Genomic DNA, 20,518 nt, shown 5'->3' with positions numbered 1-20,518 from the left:
AAATCGGGCCCAGAAGCACGTTTCTAAGCCCTAACCCAGCATCCCCCAAGCTCGTCAATTCGCATATGTAATGGGCCCTCGCCCACTCCCCATTCCAGCCAGCTTACAGCACCCTGGACGGACGACAAGAAACGTCAAAGGGTGCTCCAGACTCCTTTTTATTTTTCTCTCCCTTTTTGTCTTTCTTGAAACCAGAGATCAGGGGAAAGCGCGAACGCAGTCCCCCACTACCAGAAATTATGCAGTCGAGTATCCCGCATTTGGGGACATCGCAGGGGTCAGCACATCCGAAGTGCAATGGATGAGCCTCACCCTGGGAGAACCACCTTTTTTTTTTTTTTTTTTTTTTTTTTTTTTTTTTTTTTTTGACCAAAAAGTTTTTTTATTAAAAACAATCAAGTCCGATCTGCATGGATTGGTCTTGACACCCAACTTATTAATGCAAAGTTTTACAACTAAGACAACAATCTAGGTTCTTCGAGCTTGCAGGAAAAGAGCTAAGGGGGTTAGTCTTGTACAAGTCGACGAGGCAGGGATTCGCCTGCCCCACCAGCCTACAAGGAGGAACAAACACCCATGAGCAGTCACATCTAGTAGCCCATCAAAACGGTTCAAATAATCTGTACCATGGGTGCTGTAGCGTAACACTTACAGGGGTGTAAGTGAGAGCAGAAATTTGGAGTGCTTTGGAGTAAAGGCAGGACTGTGGTCTTTGTGTATTGGGGAAACTTCATGCAATCCGCCCTCTTTTCCAGGGAGGTCACCTTAAAATGAACATTATATACATAAAATCAAAGCAGCAAGTTACAATAAAATAGCACCATAAACATTTTGTCCGATTTAGACATTCCAATACATCAGTATTCATTTCATACAAAACATTAAAATGCAATACATATATACAAATATGTGCAATAATTAGGGACTGCTTTTTCTTGTACAGTCTGGCTTTTAGTGAGTTTCCAAGAGCAAAGTTTCTTTGGCGAGGTTCTTCAGAGGTTAAAGTGAATTCAGAAATATCTTGACCTTTTCCAGTAAATCTTCCTGTTTAATCTTGTCATTTTTGAAGTCCTCATTAACGTCTAAGACCAAGATTGGAATATCCCGGAGGTTTTCAAAGTCAACATTCATGGTTCTTGAATGGAGCCACATTTCATGTTTGAAGTGAAGTTTTTCTAGATATTCCAGCTCAATTCCCTGCTCTTCTTCCCTGCCCCTATAGCGCAAACGTTCCATACATTTCTCAGGTGTACTTCTAAGGTAGATCATTCCATCCAGCTCGATCTCAGACTCAAATTGATTCAAAAGCCACGTATGCCAGTCCTGATAAATTGCCCATTCAGTTTCATTGATGTTCCCAGATTCAAACAAGTTGGACGCAAACACATACCGGTCACTGTAAACTGATCTTTCAAAAAATTGTACAGGTCGCTCAGCTTCTTGTAGTTTTGCTGACACCGGCTTTAACTGCGCCCTTACTCTACTCAAACAAGCATAGGTCTGGAAAGTGTAAGCCCATCGAGTAGGCTTATCGTACAGCATTTGGAGCAAGTTGCCACCACTTTTCTGAGAAGTTGAAAGTTCCTCGTGTTCATCTTCATTTGTTTGCACGTTGCACCACCTTGCGATAGGTTCAGGAATAATCTCCCACTCATCACTTGCTTTCTCCAGCATACGAACAAACGTAGATTTTCCAGCGGCGATGTTCCCCTCGATGGACAGCTTCCTGGACCGCTTGTCAAAGCTGCTCTCGAAAACTGGGCTGATGCACATCCTTTTCGGGGGTGTCGCCATGTCGGTGCTGTGAGGGGACCCTGCGTGCCGCTGCTCGCGTTAATGGTGCTCAGTTCACTGGGAGAACCACCTTCGTGATCATGGTGTCTCCCCTGCCAGGTAAGTATGAGTTGGAAGGGGACAGGGCGAGGGCGGCCCGCATGGCATCTCCCCGCAGAGCGAGGGTGGCATCCACACAGGGAAGGCCTGAGGCCGGGCGAGGCAGAGCATGGGCCTTGTGAGGCCCAAGGTTGCCCAGCCAAGGGCCCTGTGCCCACTTTGGAAAGCGCGCAGCTACCCACAGCAGCTTCCCACAGGCCTCGGCCGGCCTGCAAAATTTGCATGTCCACGCCCACCAGGGCCCTGCTTTCACTATACTGCACGCAGCTCACACGGGCGGGAAAGCCAGGGCTACAGCACTCACAGAAGGGGGCTTGCCAGGTCGATTTTGGGCCCAGAAGCAGAGATTTGGGGCTTTTGATGCTCAAGACCTGCCACTGAAGCCAACTCTAGAGTAGGCAGTGACCTGTTGCCTGGCTAGGCCCCAGTTGACTGCTTGTGGCTGAAAGTCAGAGACAAAGCGGCCAGCAAGCGAGCAGGGGTTCTCGCCCCGAGCCCCTCACGCCTTCCCGAACGCTCCCAAACGCAGCAGAACCCTCGCCGGGCAGAGCCCTCGCCGGGCCACAGCCTGGGGTTCTCAGCCAGAGTCTGGGCCCGGGAAGGCTAGGGTGAGGCAAGTGGCTGGCAGCCAGGCCACAGCCCCAGGGCTGGCGATCGAAAGGAGCAGACATGTCACCTGGCCAGGGCCTACTGCCCTGTCTCTGGATAGGTCCCCAGAGTGGGAGGCTTCAACTATCCCATCATTCCCCAGGCTCAGCACTTTGCATGCTATCCCCTCTTGCCCACGCCCCCTTCCAATCCAGCCGCAGCACCCTGGACAGACCACAGAAGACGACGAAAGGTGCTCCAGACTCCTTTTTATTTTTCTCTCCCTTTTTGTCTTTCTTGAAACCAGAGATCAGGGGAAAGCGCGAACGCAGTCCCCCACTACCAGAAATTATGCAGTCGAGTATCCCGCATTTGGGGACATCGCAGGGGTCAGCACATCCGAAGTGCAATGGATGAGCCTCACCCTGGGAGAACCACCTTCGTGATCATGGTGTCTCCCCTGCCAGGTAAGTATGAGTTGGAAGGGGACAGGGCGAGGGCGGCCCGCATGGCATCTCCCCGCAGAGCGAGGGTGGCATCCACACAGGGAAGGCCTGAGGCCGGGCGAGGCAGAGCATGGGCCTTGTGAGGCCCAAGGTTGCCCAGCCAAGGGCCCTGTGCCCACTTTGGAAAGCGCGCAGCTACCCACAGCAGCTTCCCACAGGCCTCGGCCGGCCTGCAAAATTTGCATGTCCACGCCCACCAGGGCCCTGCTTTCACTATACTGCACGCAGCTCACACGGGCGGGAAAGCCAGGGCTACAGCACTCACAGAAGGGGGCTTGCCAGGTCGATTTTGGGCCCAGAAGCAGAGATTTGGGGCTTTTGATGCTCAAGACCTGCCACTGAAGCCAACTCTAGAGTAGGCAGTGACCTGTTGCCTGGCTAGGCCCCAGTTGACTGCTTGTGGCTGAAAGTCAGAGACAAAGCGGCCAGCAAGCGAGCAGGGGTTCTCGCCCCGAGCCCCTCACGCCTTCCCGAACGCTCCCAAACGCAGCAGAACCCTCGCCGGGCAGAGCCCTCGCCGGGCCACAGCCTGGGGTTCTCAGCCAGAGTCTGGGCCCGGGAAGGCTAGGGTGAGGCAAGTGGCTGGCAGCCAGGCCACAGCCCCAGGGCTGGCGATCGAAAGGAGCAGACATGTCACCTGGCCAGGGCCTACTGCCCTGTCTCTGGATAGGTCCCCAGAGTGGGAGGCTTCAACTATCCCATCATTCCCCAGGCTCAGCACTTTGCATGCTATCCCCTCTTGCCCACGCCCCCTTCCAATCCAGCCGCAGCACCCTGGACAGACCACAGAAGACGACGAAAGGTGCTCCAGACTCCTTTTTATTTTTCTCTCCCTTTTTGTCTTTCTTGAAACCAGAGATCAGGGGAAAGCGCGAACGCAGTCCCCCACTACCAGAAATTATGCAGTCGAGTATCCCGCATTTGGGGACATCGCAGGGGTCAGCACATCCGAAGTGCAATGGATGAGCCTCACCCTGGGAGAACCACCTTCGTGATCATGGTGTCTCCCCTGCCAGGTAAGTATGAGTTGGAAGGGGACAGGGCGAGGGCGGCCCGCATGGCATCTCCCCGCAGAGCGAGGGTGGCATCCACACAGGGAAGGCCTGAGGCCGGGCGAGGCAGAGCATGGGCCTTGTGAGGCCCAAGGTTGCCCAGCCAAGGGCCCTGTGCCCACTTTGGAAAGCGCGCAGCTACCCACAGCAGCTTCCCACAGGCCTCGGCCGGCCTGCAAAATTTGCATGTCCACGCCCACCAGCAGCGCCAATCAGGGCCCTGCTTTCACTACTCTGCACGCAGCTCACATGGGGGGAAAGCCAGGGCTACAGCTAGCACACCAGAGGGCTTGGCAGGTCGAAATCGGGCCCAAAAGCAGATCTGTCAGGCCCTCCAAACTGTGCGCAAGCAAAGGCTACGGCAAGCAGAGAAGAGGGCTTGCCAGGCCGAAATCGGGCCCAGAAGCACGTTTCTAAGCCCTAACCCAGCATCCCCCAAGCTCGTCAATTCGCATATGTAATGGGCCCTCGCCCACTCCCCATTCCAGCCAGCTTACAGCACCCTGGACGGACGACAAGAAACGTCAAAGGGTGCTCCAGACTCCTTTTTATTTTTCTCTCCCTTTTTGTCTTTCTTGAAACCAGAGATCAGGGGAAAGCGCGAACGCAGTCCCCCACTACCAGAAATTATGCAGTCGAGTATCCCGCATTTGGGGACATCGCAGGGGTCAGCACATCCGAAGTGCAATGGATGAGCCTCACCCTGGGAGAACCACCTTTTTTTTTTTTTTTTTTTTTTTTTTTTTTTTTTTTTTTTGACCAAAAAGTTTTTTTATTAAAAACAATCAAGTCCGATCTGCATGGATTGGTCTTGACACCCAACTTATTAATGCAAAGTTTTACAACTAAGACAACAATCTAGGTTCTTCGAGCTTGCAGGAAAAGAGCTAAGGGGGTTAGTCTTGTACAAGTCGACGAGGCAGGGATTCGCCTGCCCCACCAGCCTACAAGGAGGAACAAACACCCATGAGCAGTCACATCTAGTAGCCCATCAAAACGGTTCAAATAATCTGTACCATGGGTGCTGTAGCGTAACACTTACAGGGGTGTAAGTGAGAGCAGAAATTTGGAGTGCTTTGGAGTAAAGGCAGGACTGTGGTCTTTGTGTATTGGGGAAACTTCATGCAATCCGCCCTCTTTTCCAGGGAGGTCACCTTAAAATGAACATTATATACATAAAATCAAAGCAGCAAGTTACAATAAAATAGCACCATAAACATTTTGTCCGATTTAGACATTCCAATACATCAGTATTCATTTCATACAAAACATTAAAATGCAATACATATATACAAATATGTGCAATAATTAGGGACTGCTTTTTCTTGTACAGTCTGGCTTTTAGTGAGTTTCCAAGAGCAAAGTTTCTTTGGCGAGGTTCTTCAGAGGTTAAAGTGAATTCAGAAATATCTTGACCTTTTCCAGTAAATCTTCCTGTTTAATCTTGTCATTTTTGAAGTCCTCATTAACGTCTAAGACCAAGATTGGAATATCCCGGAGGTTTTCAAAGTCAACATTCATGGTTCTTGAATGGAGCCACATTTCATGTTTGAAGTGAAGTTTTTCTAGATATTCCAGCTCAATTCCCTGCTCTTCTTCCCTGCCCCTATAGCGCAAACGTTCCATACATTTCTCAGGTGTACTTCTAAGGTAGATCATTCCATCCAGCTCGATCTCAGACTCAAATTGATTCAAAAGCCACGTATGCCAGTCCTGATAAATTGCCCATTCAGTTTCATTGATGTTCCCAGATTCAAACAAGTTGGACGCAAACACATACCGGTCACTGTAAACTGATCTTTCAAAAAATTGTACAGGTCGCTCAGCTTCTTGTAGTTTTGCTGACACCGGCTTTAACTGCGCCCTTACTCTACTCAAACAAGCATAGGTCTGGAAAGTGTAAGCCCATCGAGTAGGCTTATCGTACAGCATTTGGAGCAAGTTGCCACCACTTTTCTGAGAAGTTGAAAGTTCCTCGTGTTCATCTTCATTTGTTTGCACGTTGCACCACCTTGCGATAGGTTCAGGAATAATCTCCCACTCATCACTTGCTTTCTCCAGCATACGAACAAACGTAGATTTTCCAGCGGCGATGTTCCCCTCGATGGACAGCTTCCTGGACCGCTTGTCAAAGCTGCTCTCGAAAACTGGGCTGATGCACATCCTTTTCGGGGGTGTCGCCATGTCGGTGCTGTGAGGGGACCCTGCGTGCCGCTGCTCGCGTTAATGGTGCTCAGTTCACTGGGAGAACCACCTTCGTGATCATGGTGTCTCCCCTGCCAGGTAAGTATGAGTTGGAAGGGGACAGGGCGAGGGCGGCCCGCATGGCATCTCCCCGCAGAGCGAGGGTGGCATCCACACAGGGAAGGCCTGAGGCCGGGCGAGGCAGAGCATGGGCCTTGTGAGGCCCAAGGTTGCCCAGCCAAGGGCCCTGTGCCCACTTTGGAAAGCGCGCAGCTACCCACAGCAGCTTCCCACAGGCCTCGGCCGGCCTGCAAAATTTGCATGTCCACGCCCACCAGGGCCCTGCTTTCACTATACTGCACGCAGCTCACACGGGCGGGAAAGCCAGGGCTACAGCACTCACAGAAGGGGGCTTGCCAGGTCGATTTTGGGCCCAGAAGCAGAGATTTGGGGCTTTTGATGCTCAAGACCTGCCACTGAAGCCAACTCTAGAGTAGGCAGTGACCTGTTGCCTGGCTAGGCCCCAGTTGACTGCTTGTGGCTGAAAGTCAGAGACAAAGCGGCCAGCAAGCGAGCAGGGGTTCTCGCCCCGAGCCCCTCACGCCTTCCCGAACGCTCCCAAACGCAGCAGAACCCTCGCCGGGCAGAGCCCTCGCCGGGCCACAGCCTGGGGTTCTCAGCCAGAGTCTGGGCCCGGGAAGGCTAGGGTGAGGCAAGTGGCTGGCAGCCAGGCCACAGCCCCAGGGCTGGCGATCGAAAGGAGCAGACATGTCACCTGGCCAGGGCCTACTGCCCTGTCTCTGGATAGGTCCCCAGAGTGGGAGGCTTCAACTATCCCATCATTCCCCAGGCTCAGCACTTTGCATGCTATCCCCTCTTGCCCACGCCCCCTTCCAATCCAGCCGCAGCACCCTGGACAGACCACAGAAGACGACGAAAGGTGCTCCAGACTCCTTTTTATTTTTCTCTCCCTTTTTGTCTTTCTTGAAACCAGAGATCAGGGGAAAGCGCGAACGCAGTCCCCCACTACCAGAAATTATGCAGTCGAGTATCCCGCATTTGGGGACATCGCAGGGGTCAGCACATCCGAAGTGCAATGGATGAGCCTCACCCTGGGAGAACCACCTTCGTGATCATGGTGTCTCCCCTGCCAGGTAAGTATGAGTTGGAAGGGGACAGGGCGAGGGCGGCCCGCATGGCATCTCCCCGCAGAGCGAGGGTGGCATCCACACAGGGAAGGCCTGAGGCCGGGCGAGGCAGAGCATGGGCCTTGTGAGGCCCAAGGTTGCCCAGCCAAGGGCCCTGTGCCCACTTTGGAAAGCGCGCAGCTACCCACAGCAGCTTCCCACAGGCCTCGGCCGGCCTGCAAAATTTGCATGTCCACGCCCACCAGGGCCCTGCTTTCACTATACTGCACGCAGCTCACACGGGCGGGAAAGCCAGGGCTACAGCACTCACAGAAGGGGGCTTGCCAGGTCGATTTTGGGCCCAGAAGCAGAGATTTGGGGCTTTTGATGCTCAAGACCTGCCACTGAAGCCAACTCTAGAGTAGGCAGTGACCTGTTGCCTGGCTAGGCCCCAGTTGACTGCTTGTGGCTGAAAGTCAGAGACAAAGCGGCCAGCAAGCGAGCAGGGGTTCTCGCCCCGAGCCCCTCACGCCTTCCCGAACGCTCCCAAACGCAGCAGAACCCTCGCCGGGCAGAGCCCTCGCCGGGCCACAGCCTGGGGTTCTCAGCCAGAGTCTGGGCCCGGGAAGGCTAGGGTGAGGCAAGTGGCTGGCAGCCAGGCCACAGCCCCAGGGCTGGCGATCGAAAGGAGCAGACATGTCACCTGGCCAGGGCCTACTGCCCTGTCTCTGGATAGGTCCCCAGAGTGGGAGGCTTCAACTATCCCATCATTCCCCAGGCTCAGCACTTTGCATGCTATCCCCTCTTGCCCACGCCCCCTTCCAATCCAGCCGCAGCACCCTGGACAGACCACAGAAGACGACGAAAGGTGCTCCAGACTCCTTTTTATTTTTCTCTCCCTTTTTGTCTTTCTTGAAACCAGAGATCAGGGGAAAGCGCGAACGCAGTCCCCCACTACCAGAAATTATGCAGTCGAGTATCCCGCATTTGGGGACATCGCAGGGGTCAGCACATCCGAAGTGCAATGGATGAGCCTCACCCTGGGAGAACCACCTTCGTGATCATGGTGTCTCCCCTGCCAGGTAAGTATGAGTTGGAAGGGGACAGGGCGAGGGCGGCCCGCATGGCATCTCCCCGCAGAGCGAGGGTGGCATCCACACAGGGAAGGCCTGAGGCCGGGCGAGGCAGAGCATGGGCCTTGTGAGGCCCAAGGTTGCCCAGCCAAGGGCCCTGTGCCCACTTTGGAAAGCGCGCAGCTACCCACAGCAGCTTCCCACAGGCCTCGGCCGGCCTGCAAAATTTGCATGTCCACGCCCACCAGGGCCCTGCTTTCACTATACTGCACGCAGCTCACACGGGCGGGAAAGCCAGGGCTACAGCACTCACAGAAGGGGGCTTGCCAGGTCGATTTTGGGCCCAGAAGCAGAGATTTGGGGCTTTTGATGCTCAAGACCTGCCACTGAAGCCAACTCTAGAGTAGGCAGTGACCTGTTGCCTGGCTAGGCCCCAGTTGACTGCTTGTGGCTGAAAGTCAGAGACAAAGCGGCCAGCAAGCGAGCAGGGGTTCTCGCCCCGAGCCCCTCACGCCTTCCCGAACGCTCCCAAACGCAGCAGAACCCTCGCCGGGCAGAGCCCTCGCCGGGCCACAGCCTGGGGTTCTCAGCCAGAGTCTGGGCCCGGGAAGGCTAGGGTGAGGCAAGTGGCTGGCAGCCAGGCCACAGCCCCAGGGCTGGCGATCGAAAGGAGCAGACATGTCACCTGGCCAGGGCCTACTGCCCTGTCTCTGGATAGGTCCCCAGAGTGGGAGGCTTCAACTATCCCATCATTCCCCAGGCTCAGCACTTTGCATGCTATCCCCTCTTGCCCACGCCCCCTTCCAATCCAGCCGCAGCACCCTGGACAGACCACAGAAGACGACGAAAGGTGCTCCAGACTCCTTTTTATTTTTCTCTCCCTTTTTGTCTTTCTTGAAACCAGAGATCAGGGGAAAGCGCGAACGCAGTCCCCCACTACCAGAAATTATGCAGTCGAGTATCCCGCATTTGGGGACATCGCAGGGGTCAGCACATCCGAAGTGCAATGGATGAGCCTCACCCTGGGAGAACCACCTTCGTGATCATGGTGTCTCCCCTGCCAGGTAAGTATGAGTTGGAAGGGGACAGGGCGAGGGCGGCCCGCATGGCATCTCCCCGCAGAGCGAGGGTGGCATCCACACAGGGAAGGCCTGAGGCCGGGCGAGGCAGAGCATGGGCCTTGTGAGGCCCAAGGTTGCCCAGCCAAGGGCCCTGTGCCCACTTTGGAAAGCGCGCAGCTACCCACAGCAGCTTCCCACAGGCCTCGGCCGGCCTGCAAAATTTGCATGTCCACGCCCACCAGCAGCGCCAATCAGGGCCCTGCTTTCACTACTCTGCACGCAGCTCACATGGGGGGAAAGCCAGGGCTACAGCTAGCACACCAGAGGGCTTGGCAGGTCGAAATCGGGCCCAAAAGCAGATCTGTCAGGCCCTCCAAACTGTGCGCAAGCAAAGGCTACGGCAAGCAGAGAAGAGGGCTTGCCAGGCCGAAATCGGACCCAGAAGCACGTTTCTAAGCCCTAACCCAGCATCCCCCAAGCTCGTCAATTCGCATATGTAATGGGCCCTCGCCCACTCCCCATTCCAGCCAGCTTACAGCACCCTGGACGGACGACAAGAAACGTCAAAGGGTGCTCCAGACTCCTTTTTATTTTTCTCTCCCTTTTTGTCTTTCTTGAAACCAGAGATCAGGGGAAAGCGCGAACGCAGTCCCCCACTACCAGAAATTATGCAGTCGAGTATCCCGCATTTGGGGACATCGCAGGGGTCAGCACATCCGAAGTGCAATGGATGAGCCTCACCCTGGGAGAACCACCTTCGTGATCATGGTGTCTCCCCTGCCAGGTAAGTATGAGTTGGAAGGGGACAGGGCGAGGGCGGCCCGCATGGCATCTCCCCGCAGAGCGAGGGTGGCATCCACACAGGGAAGGCCTGAGGCCGGGCGAGGCAGAGCATGGGCCTTGTGAGGCCCAAGGTTGCCCAGCCAAGGGCCCTGTGCCCACTTTGGAAAGCGCGCAGCTACCCACAGCAGCTTCCCACAGGCCTCGGCCGGCCTGCAAAATTTGCATGTCCACGCCCACCAGGGCCCTGCTTTCACTATACTGCACGCAGCTCACACGGGCGGGAAAGCCAGGGCTACAGCACTCACAGAAGGGGGCTTGCCAGGTCGATTTTGGGCCCAGAAGCAGAGATTTGGGGCTTTTGATGCTCAAGACCTGCCACTGAAGCCAACTCTAGAGTAGGCAGTGACCTGTTGCCTGGCTAGGCCCCAGTTGACTGCTTGTGGCTGAAAGTCAGAGACAAAGCGGCCAGCAAGCGAGCAGGGGTTCTCGCCCCGAGCCCCTCACGCCTTCCCGAACGCTCCCAAACGCAGCAGAACCCTCGCCGGGCAGAGCCCTCGCCGGGCCACAGCCTGGGGTTCTCAGCCAGAGTCTGGGCCCGGGAAGGCTAGGGTGAGGCAAGTGGCTGGCAGCCAGGCCACAGCCCCAGGGCTGGCGATCGAAAGGAGCAGACATGTCACCTGGCCAGGGCCTACTGCCCTGTCTCTGGATAGGTCCCCAGAGTGGGAGGCTTCAACTATCCCATCATTCCCCAGGCTCAGCACTTTGCATGCTATCCCCTCTTGCCCACGCCCCCTTCCAATCCAGCCGCAGCACCCTGGACAGACCACAGAAGACGACGAAAGGTGCTCCAGACTCCTTTTTATTTTTCTCTCCCTTTTTGTCTTTCTTGAAACCAGAGATCAGGGGAAAGCGCGAACGCAGTCCCCCACTACCAGAAATTATGCAGTCGAGTATCCCGCATTTGGGGACATCGCAGGGGTCAGCACATCCGAAGTGCAATGGATGAGCCTCACCCTGGGAGAACCACCTTCGTGATCATGGTGTCTCCCCTGCCAGGTAAGTATGAGTTGGAAGGGGACAGGGCGAGGGCGGCCCGCATGGCATCTCCCCGCAGAGCGAGGGTGGCATCCACACAGGGAAGGCCTGAGGCCGGGCGAGGCAGAGCATGGGCCTTGTGAGGCCCAAGGTTGCCCAGCCAAGGGCCCTGTGCCCACTTTGGAAAGCGCGCAGCTACCCACAGCAGCTTCCCACAGGCCTCGGCCGGCCTGCAAAATTTGCATGTCCACGCCCACCAGCAGCGCCAATCAGGGCCCTGCTTTCACTACTCTGCACGCAGCTCACATGGGGGGAAAGCCAGGGCTACAGCTAGCACACCAGAGGGCTTGGCAGGTCGAAATCGGGCCCAAAAGCAGATCTGTCAGGCCCTCCAAACTGTGCGCAAGCAAAGGCTACGGCAAGCAGAGAAGAGGGCTTGCCAGGCCGAAATCGGACCCAGAAGCACGTTTCTAAGCCCTAACCCAGCATCCCCCAAGCTCGTCAATTCGCATATGTAATGGGCCCTCGCCCACTCCCCATTCCAGCCAGCTTACAGCACCCTGGACGGACGACAAGAAACGTCAAAGGGTGCTCCAGACTCCTTTTTATTTTTCTCTCCCTTTTTGTCTTTCTTGAAACCAGAGATCAGGGGAAAGCGCGAACGCAGTCCCCCACTACCAGAAATTATGCAGTCGAGTATCCCGCATTTGGGGACATCGCAGGGGTCAGCACATCCGAAGTGCAATGGATGAGCCTCACCCTGGGAGAACCACCTTCGTGATCATGGTGTCTCCCCTGCCAGGTAAGTATGAGTTGGAAGGGGACAGGGCGAGGGCGGCCCGCATGGCATCTCCCCGCAGAGCGAGGGTGGCATCCACACAGGGAAGGCCTGAGGCCGGGCGAGGCAGAGCATGGGCCTTGTGAGGCCCAAGGTTGCCCAGCCAAGGGCCCTGTGCCCACTTTGGAAAGCGCGCAGCTACCCACAGCAGCTTCCCACAGGCCTCGGCCGGCCTGCAAAATTTGCATGTCCACGCCCACCAGCAGCGCCAATCAGGGCCCTGCTTTCACTACTCTGCACGCAGCTCACATGGGGGGAAAGCCAGGGCTACAGCTAGCACACCAGAGGGCTTGGCAGGTCGAAATCGGGCCCAAAAGCAGATCTGTCAGGCCCTCCAAACTGTGCGCAAGCAAAGGCTACGGCAAGCAGAGAAGAGGGCTTGCCAGGCCGAAATCGGGCCCAGAAGCACGTTTCTAAGCCCTAACCCAGCATCCCCCAAGCTCGTCAATTCGCATATGTAATGGGCCCTCGCCCACTCCCCATTCCAGCCAGCTTACAGCACCCTGGACGGACGACAAGAAACGTCAAAGGGTGCTCCAGACTCCTTTTTATTTTTCTCTCCCTTTTTGTCTTTCTTGAAACCAGAGATCAGGGGAAAGCGCGAACGCAGTCCCCCACTACCAGAAATTATGCAGTCGAGTATCCCGCATTTGGGGACATCGCAGGGGTCAGCACATCCGAAGTGCAATGGATGAGCCTCACCCTGGGAGAACCACCTTCGTGATCATGGTGTCTCCCCTGCCAGGTAAGTATGAGTTGGAAGGGGACAGGGCGAGGGCGGCCCGCATGGCATCTCCCCGCAGAGCGAGGGTGGCATCCACACAGGGAAGGCCTGAGGCCGGGCGAGGCAGAGCATGGGCCTTGTGAGGCCCAAGGTTGCCCAGCCAAGGGCCCTGTGCCCACTTTGGAAAGCGCGCAGCTACCCACAGCAGCTTCCCACAGGCCTCGGCCGGCCTGCAAAATTTGCATGTCCACGCCCACCAGGGCCCTGCTTTCACTATACTGCACGCAGCTCACACGGGCGGGAAAGCCAGGGCTACAGCACTCACAGAAGGGGGCTTGCCAGGTCGATTTTGGGCCCAGAAGCAGAGATTTGGGGCTTTTGATGCTCAAGACCTGCCACTGAAGCCAACTCTAGAGTAGGCAGTGACCTGTTGCCTGGCTAGGCCCCAGTTGACTGCTTGTGGCTGAAAGTCAGAGACAAAGCGGCCAGCAAGCGAGCAGGGGTTCTCGCCCCGAGCCCCTCACGCCTTCCCGAACGCTCCCAAACGCAGCAGAACCCTCGCCGGGCAGAGCCCTCGCCGGGCCACAGCCTGGGGTTCTCAGCCAGAGTCTGGGCCCGGGAAGGCTAGGGTGAGGCAAGTGGCTGGCAGCCAGGCCACAGCCCCAGGGCTGGCGATCGAAAGGAGCAGACATGTCACCTGGCCAGGGCCTACTGCCCTGTCTCTGGATAGGTCCCCAGAGTGGGAGGCTTCAACTATCCCATCATTCCCCAGGCTCAGCACTTTGCATGCTATCCCCTCTTGCCCACGCCCCCTTCCAATCCAGCCGCAGCACCCTGGACAGACCACAGAAGACGACGAAAGGTGCTCCAGACTCCTTTTTATTTTTCTCTCCCTTTTTGTCTTTCTTGAAACCAGAGATCAGGGGAAAGCGCGAACGCAGTCCCCCACTACCAGAAATTATGCAGTCGAGTATCCCGCATTTGGGGACATCGCAGGGGTCAGCACATCCGAAGTGCAATGGATGAGCCTCACCCTGGGAGAACCACCTTCGTGATCATGGTGTCTCCCCTGCCAGGTAAGTATGAGTTGGAAGGGGACAGGGCGAGGGCGGCCCGCATGGCATCTCCCCGCAGAGCGAGGGTGGCATCCACACAGGGAAGGCCTGAGGCCGGGCGAGGCAGAGCATGGGCCTTGTGAGGCCCAAGGTTGCCCAGCCAAGGGCCCTGTGCCCACTTTGGAAAGCGCGCAGCTACCCACAGCAGCTTCCCACAGGCCTCGGCCGGCCTGCAAAATTTGCATGTCCACGCCCACCAGCAGCGCCAATCAGGGCCCTGCTTTCACTACTCTGCACGCAGCTCACATGGGGGGAAAGCCAGGGCTACAGCTAGCACACCAGAGGGCTTGGCAGGTCGAAATCGGGCCCAAAAGCAGATCTGTCAGGCCCTCCAAACTGTGCGCAAGCAAAGGCTACGGCAAGCAGAGAAGAGGGCTTGCCAGGCCGAAATCGGACCCAGAAGCACGTTTCTAAGCCCTAACCCAGCATCCCCCAAGCTCGTCAATTCGCATATGTAATGGGCCCTCGCCCACTCCCCATTCCAGCCAGCTTACAGCACCCTGGACGGACGACAAGAAACGTCAAAGGGTGCTCCAGACTCCTTTTTATTTTTCTCTCCCTTTTTGTCTTTCTTGAAACCAGAGATCAGGGGAAAGCGCGAACGCAGTCCCCCACTACCAGAAATTATGCAGTCGAGTATCCCGCATTTGGGGACATCGCAGGGGTCAGCACATCCGAAGTGCAATGGATGAGCCTCACCCTGGGAGAACCACCTTCGTGATCATGGTGTCTCCCCTGCCAGGTAAGTATGAGTTGGAAGGGGACAGGGCGAGGGCGGCCCGCATGGCATCTCCCCGCAGAGCGAGGGTGGCATCCACACAGGGAAGGCCTGAGGCCGGGCGAGGCAGAGCATGGGCCTTGTGAGGCCCAAGGTTGCCCAGCCAAGGGCCCTGTGCCCACTTTGGAAAGCGCGCAGCTACCCACAGCAGCTTCCCACAGGCCTCGGCCGGCCTGCAAAATTTGCATGTCCACGCCCACCAGGGCCCTGCTTTCACTATACTGCACGCAGCTCACACGGGCGGGAAAGCCAGGGCTACAGCACTCACAGAAGGGGGCTTGCCAGGTCGATTTTGGGCCCAGAAGCAGAGATTTGGGGCTTTTGATGCTCAAGACCTGCCACTGAAGCCAACTCTAGAGTAGGCAGTGACCTGTTGCCTGGCTAGGCCCCAGTTGACTGCTTGTGGCTGAAAGTCAGAGACAAAGCGGCCAGCAAGCGAGCAGGGGTTCTCGCCCCGAGCCCCTCACGCCTTCCCGAACGCTCCCAAACGCAGCAGAACCCTCGCCGGGCAGAGCCCTCGCCGGGCCACAGCCTGGGGTTCTCAGCCAGAGTCTGGGCCCGGGAAGGCTAGGGTGAGGCAAGTGGCTGGCAGCCAGGCCACAGCCCCAGGGCTGGCGATCGAAAGGAGCAGACATGTCACCTGGCCAGGGCCTACTGCCCTGTCTCTGGATAGGTCCCCAGAGTGGGAGGCTTCAACTATCCCATCATTCCCCAGGCTCAGCACTTTGCATGCTATCCCCTCTTGCCCACGCCCCCTTCCAATCCAGCCGCAGCACCCTGGACAGACCACAGAAGACGACGAAAGGTGCTCCAGACTCCTTTTTATTTTTCTCTCCCTTTTTGTCTTTCTTGAAACCAGAGATCAGGGGAAAGCGCGAACGCAGTCCCCCACTACCAGAAATTATGCAGTCGAGTATCCCGCATTTGGGGACATCGCAGGGGTCAGCACATCCGAAGTGCAATGGATGAGCCTCACCCTGGGAGAACCACCTTCGTGATCATGGTGTCTCCCCTGCCAGGTAAGTATGAGTTGGAAGGGGACAGGGCGAGGGCGGCCCGCATGGCATCTCCCCGCAGAGCGAGGGTGGCATCCACACAGGGAAGGCCTGAGGCCGGGCGAGGCAGAGCATGGGCCTTGTGAGGCCCAAGGTTGCCCAGCCAAGGGCCCTGTGCCCACTTTGGAAAGCGCGCAGCTACCCACAGCAGCTTCCCACAGGCCTCGGCCGGCCTGCAAAATTTGCATGTCCACGCCCACCAGGGCCCTGCTTTCACTATACTGCACGCAGCTCACACGGGCGGGAAAGCCAGGGCTACAGCACTCACAGAAGGGGGCTTGCCAGGTCGATTTTGGGCCCAGAAGCAGAGATTTGGGGCTTTTGATGCTCAAGACCTGCCACTGAAGCCAACTCTAGAGTAGGCAGTGACCTGTTGCCTGGCTAGGCCCCAGTTGACTGCTTGTGGCTGAAAGTCAGAGACAAAGCGGCCAGCAAGCGAGCAGGGGTTCTCGCCCCGAGCCCCTCACGCCTTCCCGAACGCTCCCAAACGCAGCAGAACCCTCGCCGGGCAGAGCCCTCGCCGGGCCACAGCCTGGGGTTCTCAGCCAGAGTCTGGGCCCGGGAAGGCTAGGGTGAGGCAAGTGGCTGGCAGCCAGGCCACAGCCCCAGGGCTGGCGATCGAAAGGAGCAGACATGTCACCTGGCCAGGGCCTACTGCCCTGTCTCTGGATAGGTCCCCAGAGTGGGAGGCTTCAACTATCCCATCATTCCCCAGGCTCAGCACTTTGCATGCTATCCCCTCTTGCCCACGCCCCCTTCCAATCCAGCCGCAGCACCCTGGACAGACCACAGAAGACGACGAAAGGTGCTCCAGACTCCTTTTTATTTTTCTCTCCCTTTTTGTCTTTCTTGAAACCAGAGATCAGGGGAAAGCGCGAACGCAGTCCCCCACTACCAGAAATTATGCAGTCGAGTATCCCGCATTTGGGGACATCGCAGGGGTCAGCACATCCGAAGTGCAATGGATGAGCCTCACCCTGGGAGAACCACCTTCGTGATCATGGTGTCTCCCCTGCCAGGTAAGTATGAGTTGGAAGGGGACAGGGCGAGGGCGGCCCGCATGGCATCTCCCCGCAGAGCGAGGGTGGCATCCACACAGGGAAGGCCTGAGGCCGGGCGAGGCAGAGCATGGGCCTTGTGAGGCCCAAGGTTGCCCAGCCAAGGGCCCTGTGCCCACTTTGGAAAGCGCGCAGCTACCCACAGCAGCTTCCCACAGGCCTCGGCCGGCCTGCAAAATTTGCATGTCCACGCCCACCAGCAGCGCCAATCAGGGCCCTGCTTTCACTACTCTGCACGCAGCTCACATGGGGGGAAAGCCAGGGCTACAGCTAGCACACCAGAGGGCTTGGCAGGTCGAAATCGGGCCCAAAAGCAGATCTGTCAGGCCCTCCAAACTGTGCGCAAGCAAAGGCTACGGCAAGCAGAGAAGAGGGCTTGCCAGGCCGAAATCGGACCCAGAAGCACGTTTCTAAGCCCTAACCCAGCATCCCCCAAGCTCGTCAATTCGCATATGTAATGGGCCCTCGCCCACTCCCCATTCCAGCCAGCTTACAGCACCCTGGACGGACGACAAGAAACGTCAAAGGGTGCTCCAGACTCCTTTTTATTTTTCTCTCCCTTTTTGTCTTTCTTGAAACCAGAGATCAGGGGAAAGCGCGAACGCAGTCCCCCACTACCAGAAATTATGCAGTCGAGTATCCCGCATTTGGGGACATCGCAGGGGTCAGCACATCCGAAGTGCAATGGATGAGCCTCACCCTGGGAGAACCACCTTCGTGATCATGGTGTCTCCCCTGCCAGGTAAGTATGAGTTGGAAGGGGACAGGGCGAGGGCGGCCCGCATGGCATCTCCCCGCAGAGCGAGGGTGGCATCCACACAGGGAAGGCCTGAGGCCGGGCGAGGCAGAGCATGGGCCTTGTGAGGCCCAAGGTTGCCCAGCCAAGGGCCCTGTGCCCACTTTGGAAAGCGCGCAGCTACCCACAGCAGCTTCCCACAGGCCTCGGCCGGCCTGCAAAATTTGCATGTCCACGCCCACCAGGGCCCTGCTTTCACTATACTGCACGCAGCTCACACGGGCGGGAAAGCCAGGGCTACAGCACTCACAGAAGGGGGCTTGCCAGGTCGATTTTGGGCCCAGAAGCAGAGATTTGGGGCTTTTGATGCTCAAGACCTGCCACTGAAGCCAACTCTAGAGTAGGCAGTGACCTGTTGCCTGGCTAGGCCCCAGTTGACTGCTTGTGGCTGAAAGTCAGAGACAAAGCGGCCAGCAAGCGAGCAGGGGTTCTCGCCCCGAGCCCCTCACGCCTTCCCGAACGCTCCCAAACGCAGCAGAACCCTCGCCGGGCAGAGCCCTCGCCGGGCCACAGCCTGGGGTTCTCAGCCAGAGTCTGGGCCCGGGAAGGCTAGGGTGAGGCAAGTGGCTGGCAGCCAGGCCACAGCCCCAGGGCTGGCGATCGAAAGGAGCAGACATGTCACCTGGCCAGGGCCTACTGCCCTGTCTCTGGATAGGTCCCCAGAGTGGGAGGCTTCAACTATCCCATCATTCCCCAGGCTCAGCACTTTGCATGCTATCCCCTCTTGCCCACGCCCCCTTCCAATCCAGCCGCAGCACCCTGGACAGACCACAGAAGACGACGAAAGGTGCTCCAGACTCCTTTTTATTTTTCTCTCCCTTTTTGTCTTTCTTGAAACCAGAGATCAGGGGAAAGCGCGAACGCAGTCCCCCACTACCAGAAATTATGCAGTCGAGTATCCCGCATTTGGGGACATCGCAGGGGTCAGCACATCCGAAGTGCAATGGATGAGCCTCACCCTGGGAGAACCACCTTCGTGATCATGGTGTCTCCCCTGCCAGGTAAGTATGAGTTGGAAGGGGACAGGGCGAGGGCGGCCCGCATGGCATCTCCCCGCAGAGCGAGGGTGGCATCCACACAGGGAAGGCCTGAGGCCGGGCGAGGCAGAGCATGGGCCTTGTGAGGCCCAAGGTTGCCCAGCCAAGGGCCCTGTGCCCACTTTGGAAAGCGCGCAGCTACCCACAGCAGCTTCCCACAGGCCTCGGCCGGCCTGCAAAATTTGCATGTCCACGCCCACCAGGGCCCTGCTTTCACTATACTGCACGCAGCTCACACGGGCGGGAAAGCCAGGGCTACAGCACTCACAGAAGGGGGCTTGCCAGGTCGATTTTGGGCCCAGAAGCAGAGATTTGGGGCTTTTGATGCTCAAGACCTGCCACTGAAGCCAACTCTAGAGTAGGCAGTGACCTGTTGCCTGGCTAGGCCCCAGTTGACTGCTTGTGGCTGAAAGTCAGAGACAAAGCGGCCAGCAAGCGAGCAGGGGTTCTCGCCCCGAGCCCCTCACGCCTTCCCGAACGCTCCCAAACGCAGCAGAACCCTCGCCGGGCAGAGCCCTCGCCGGGCCACAGCCTGGGGTTCTCAGCCAGAGTCTGGGCCCGGGAAGGCTAGGGTGAGGCAAGTGGCTGGCAGCCAGGCCACAGCCCCAGGGCTGGCGATCGAAAGGAGCAGACATGTCACCTGGCCAGGGCCTACTGCCCTGTCTCTGGATAGGTCCCCAGAGTGGGAGGCTTCAACTATCCCATCATTCCCCAGGCTCAGCACTTTGCATGCTATCCCCTCTTGCCCACGCCCCCTTCCAATCCAGCCGCAGCACCCTGGACAGACCACAGAAGACGACGAAAGGTGCTCCAGACTCCTTTTTATTTTTCTCTCCCTTTTTGTCTTTCTTGAAACCAGAGATCAGGGGAAAGCGCGAACGCAGTCCCCCACTACCAGAAATTATGCAGTCGAGTATCCCGCATTTGGGGACATCGCAGGGGTCAGCACATCCGAAGTGCAATGGATGAGCCTCACCCTGGGAGAACCACCTTCGTGATCATGGTGTCTCCCCTGCCAGGTAAGTATGAGTTGGAAGGGGACAGGGCGAGGGCGGCCCGCATGGCATCTCCCCGCAGAGCGAGGGTGGCATCCACACAGGGAAGGCCTGAGGCCGGGCGAGGCAGAGCATGGGCCTTGTGAGGCCCAAGGTTGCCCAGCCAAGGGCCCTGTGCCCACTTTGGAAAGCGCGCAGCTACCCACAGCAGCTTCCCACAGGCCTCGGCCGGCCTGCAAAATTTGCATGTCCACGCCCACCAGCAGCGCCAATCAGGGCCCTGCTTTCACTACTCTGCACGCAGCTCACATGGGGGGAAAGCCAGGGCTACAGCTAGCACACCAGAGGGCTTGGCAGGTCGAAATCGGGCCCAAAAGCAGATCTGTCAGGCCCTCCAAACTGTGCGCAAGCAAAGGCTACGGCAAGCAGAGAAGAGGGCTTGCCAGGCCGAAATCGGGCCCAGAAGCACGTTTCTAAGCCCTAACCCAGCATCCCCCAAGCTCGTCAATTCGCATATGTAATGGGCCCTCGCCCACTCCCCATTCCAGCCAGCTTACAGCACCCTGGACGGACGACAAGAAACGTCAAAGGGTGCTCCAGACTCCTTTTTATTTTTCTCTCCCTTTTTGTCTTTCTTGAAACCAGAGATCAGGGGAAAGCGCGAACGCAGTCCCCCACTACCAGAAATTATGCAGTCGAGTATCCCGCATTTGGGGACATCGCAGGGGTCAGCACATCCGAAGTGCAATGGATGAGCCTCACCCTGGGAGAACCACCTTCGTGATCATGGTGTCTCCCCTGCCAGGTAAGTATGAGTTGG

At 57.3% G+C, this 20,518-nt stretch overlaps 17 non-coding genes and 4 pseudogenes across 19 annotated transcripts; all 21 read right to left on the bottom strand.

Moving 5' to 3' along the window:
* Positions 1-199: 199 nt before the first annotated feature.
* On the bottom strand, positions 200-337 carry LOC144820510 (U1 spliceosomal RNA; annotated as a pseudogene).
* On the bottom strand, positions 338-1,849 carry LOC144818070 (deoxycytidine kinase 2 pseudogene; annotated as a pseudogene). Its single transcript, XR_013607037.1, has one exon. The product of XR_013607037.1 is annotated as a deoxycytidine kinase 2 pseudogene (transcript).
* A 943-nt stretch (positions 1,850-2,792) lies between these two features.
* LOC144820435 (U1 spliceosomal RNA) lies at positions 2,793-2,956 on the bottom strand. The gene has a single exon (XR_013607761.1). It is a non-coding gene; the product is annotated as a U1 spliceosomal RNA (small nuclear RNA).
* An 891-nt stretch (positions 2,957-3,847) lies between these two features.
* LOC144820434 (U1 spliceosomal RNA) lies at positions 3,848-4,011 on the bottom strand. Its single transcript, XR_013607760.1, has one exon. It is a non-coding gene; the product is annotated as a U1 spliceosomal RNA (small nuclear RNA).
* A 617-nt stretch (positions 4,012-4,628) lies between these two features.
* On the bottom strand, positions 4,629-4,766 carry LOC144820509 (U1 spliceosomal RNA; annotated as a pseudogene).
* On the bottom strand, positions 4,767-6,278 carry LOC144818069 (deoxycytidine kinase 2 pseudogene; annotated as a pseudogene). Its single transcript, XR_013607036.1, has one exon. The product of XR_013607036.1 is annotated as a deoxycytidine kinase 2 pseudogene (transcript).
* Positions 6,279-7,221: 943 nt separating this feature from the next.
* LOC144820433 (U1 spliceosomal RNA) lies at positions 7,222-7,385 on the bottom strand. The gene has a single exon (XR_013607759.1). It is a non-coding gene; the product is annotated as a U1 spliceosomal RNA (small nuclear RNA).
* Positions 7,386-8,276: 891 nt separating this feature from the next.
* LOC144820432 (U1 spliceosomal RNA) lies at positions 8,277-8,440 on the bottom strand. Its single transcript, XR_013607758.1, has one exon. It is a non-coding gene; the product is annotated as a U1 spliceosomal RNA (small nuclear RNA).
* Positions 8,441-9,331: 891 nt separating this feature from the next.
* On the bottom strand, positions 9,332-9,495 carry LOC144820431 (U1 spliceosomal RNA). The gene has a single exon (XR_013607757.1). It is a non-coding gene; the product is annotated as a U1 spliceosomal RNA (small nuclear RNA).
* A 617-nt stretch (positions 9,496-10,112) lies between these two features.
* LOC144820430 (U1 spliceosomal RNA) lies at positions 10,113-10,276 on the bottom strand. Its single transcript, XR_013607756.1, has one exon. It is a non-coding gene; the product is annotated as a U1 spliceosomal RNA (small nuclear RNA).
* Positions 10,277-11,167: 891 nt separating this feature from the next.
* Positions 11,168-11,331, bottom strand: LOC144820429 (U1 spliceosomal RNA). Its single transcript, XR_013607755.1, has one exon. It is a non-coding gene; the product is annotated as a U1 spliceosomal RNA (small nuclear RNA).
* Positions 11,332-11,948: 617 nt separating this feature from the next.
* Positions 11,949-12,112, bottom strand: LOC144820428 (U1 spliceosomal RNA). Its single transcript, XR_013607754.1, has one exon. It is a non-coding gene; the product is annotated as a U1 spliceosomal RNA (small nuclear RNA).
* A 617-nt stretch (positions 12,113-12,729) lies between these two features.
* On the bottom strand, positions 12,730-12,893 carry LOC144820427 (U1 spliceosomal RNA). The gene has a single exon (XR_013607753.1). It is a non-coding gene; the product is annotated as a U1 spliceosomal RNA (small nuclear RNA).
* Positions 12,894-13,784: 891 nt separating this feature from the next.
* LOC144820426 (U1 spliceosomal RNA) lies at positions 13,785-13,948 on the bottom strand. Its single transcript, XR_013607752.1, has one exon. It is a non-coding gene; the product is annotated as a U1 spliceosomal RNA (small nuclear RNA).
* A 617-nt stretch (positions 13,949-14,565) lies between these two features.
* LOC144820425 (U1 spliceosomal RNA) lies at positions 14,566-14,729 on the bottom strand. Its single transcript, XR_013607751.1, has one exon. It is a non-coding gene; the product is annotated as a U1 spliceosomal RNA (small nuclear RNA).
* An 891-nt stretch (positions 14,730-15,620) lies between these two features.
* LOC144820424 (U1 spliceosomal RNA) lies at positions 15,621-15,784 on the bottom strand. Its single transcript, XR_013607750.1, has one exon. It is a non-coding gene; the product is annotated as a U1 spliceosomal RNA (small nuclear RNA).
* Positions 15,785-16,675: 891 nt separating this feature from the next.
* Positions 16,676-16,839, bottom strand: LOC144820420 (U1 spliceosomal RNA). Its single transcript, XR_013607749.1, has one exon. It is a non-coding gene; the product is annotated as a U1 spliceosomal RNA (small nuclear RNA).
* Positions 16,840-17,456: 617 nt separating this feature from the next.
* LOC144820419 (U1 spliceosomal RNA) lies at positions 17,457-17,620 on the bottom strand. Its single transcript, XR_013607748.1, has one exon. It is a non-coding gene; the product is annotated as a U1 spliceosomal RNA (small nuclear RNA).
* An 891-nt stretch (positions 17,621-18,511) lies between these two features.
* Positions 18,512-18,675, bottom strand: LOC144820418 (U1 spliceosomal RNA). Its single transcript, XR_013607747.1, has one exon. It is a non-coding gene; the product is annotated as a U1 spliceosomal RNA (small nuclear RNA).
* An 891-nt stretch (positions 18,676-19,566) lies between these two features.
* On the bottom strand, positions 19,567-19,730 carry LOC144820417 (U1 spliceosomal RNA). Its single transcript, XR_013607746.1, has one exon. It is a non-coding gene; the product is annotated as a U1 spliceosomal RNA (small nuclear RNA).
* Positions 19,731-20,347: 617 nt separating this feature from the next.
* On the bottom strand, positions 20,348-20,511 carry LOC144820416 (U1 spliceosomal RNA). Its single transcript, XR_013607745.1, has one exon. It is a non-coding gene; the product is annotated as a U1 spliceosomal RNA (small nuclear RNA).
* Between the last annotated feature and the right edge of the window lie 7 nt (positions 20,512-20,518).

This window comes from Lissotriton helveticus, chromosome 2_1, assembly GCF_964261635.1.
Source record: "Lissotriton helveticus chromosome 2_1, aLisHel1.1, whole genome shotgun sequence".
Taxonomy (NCBI): Eukaryota; Metazoa; Chordata; class Amphibia; order Caudata; family Salamandridae; genus Lissotriton; species Lissotriton helveticus.
Note: the sequence above shows the minus strand (reverse complement) of the source record. Positions and strands in the feature narration are given on the sequence as shown.